Source organism: Capricornis sumatraensis, chromosome 13 (assembly GCF_032405125.1).
Source record: "Capricornis sumatraensis isolate serow.1 chromosome 13, serow.2, whole genome shotgun sequence".
In the NCBI taxonomy this organism is placed as follows: Eukaryota; Metazoa; Chordata; class Mammalia; order Artiodactyla; family Bovidae; genus Capricornis; species Capricornis sumatraensis.
In genome coordinates, this window is record NC_091081.1 from 54588497 (window position 1) to 54589517 (window position 1021).

General features: G+C 34.7%; 1 non-coding gene across 1 annotated transcript; it reads left to right on the forward strand.

Moving 5' to 3' along the window:
* Positions 1-399: 399 nt before the first annotated feature.
* On the forward strand, positions 400-471 carry TRNAY-AUA (transfer RNA tyrosine (anticodon AUA)). The gene has a single exon. It is a non-coding gene; the product is annotated as a tRNA-Tyr (tRNA).
* Positions 472-1021: the final 550 nt, after the last annotated feature.

A 1021-nucleotide genomic window follows, 5' to 3' on the forward strand; every position in this document is an offset into this window, starting at 1 on the left:
CCTCAAGAGTTCAAAATAGCATTATTATTTTTTATACATTTTTATTGCAGTGTGGTTGACATATAGTATTATAGGTTTCAAGTGTACAATATAGTGATTCACAGATTATATTCCATTTTTAGTTATAAAATATTCCCTATATTTCCTGTGCTATACAATATATCATTGTGGCTTATTTATTTTATACACAGTAGTTTACAAGTATATTTTATTACATCAGAATTAGTTATCTAGGTATTCACGACTACAATGCAGTTTGGGAGGTGTACACTTTAGCTTCCCATTTAGTGCTTAATAATAGATAATAAAAGATATCATTGACAAAATTTGAGAATAAGTGATATTTCTTAGGAAGATCTATAGAATATCTAGGAGTAAGAATTAATCTTATCTTTGATTTCCTTGGTGGCTCAGATGGTAAAGCATCTGCCTATAATGCAGGAGACCCAAGTTCGATCCCTGGGTTGGGAAGATCCTCTGGAGAAGGAAATGGCAACCAACTCCAGTATTCTTGCCTGGAAAATCCCATGGATGGAGGAGTGTGGTAGGCTACAGTCCATCGGGTCACAAAGAGTTGGACACAGCTGAGCGACTTCACTTTCACTTTTTCTTTTGTTAATAACAGGATTAATTCCCATAAGGAAAGAAGAAAAAAAATGACAAGGATTATGACTAAGAGATATTGTAATAGTTAAAAATATGCAGAGATGAAATGTTAACCTCACAACAATCAATAAAATACAAAGTAAAAGTCTGAGATACTGTCAAACTGGTACTGTTGCTCACATGACCTCTTTATGGTCTCTTTACCTTTATCTTGTCCTAATCATTCACTTCCCCCTTTATGTTCATATTATTTGTATTTCCTCCTAAGTTGAAGTGAGACTTAGGTGTGCCATTCCAGAACCCTTGAGAATACAGAAGCATTGTGCCCCGGTTCTCCACTGCACTCCTTAAAGGTAACTATGAGAAATTCTGATTAATTTTCTGTGACAAATTCTAATTGAGGGTTGCGTGCAAC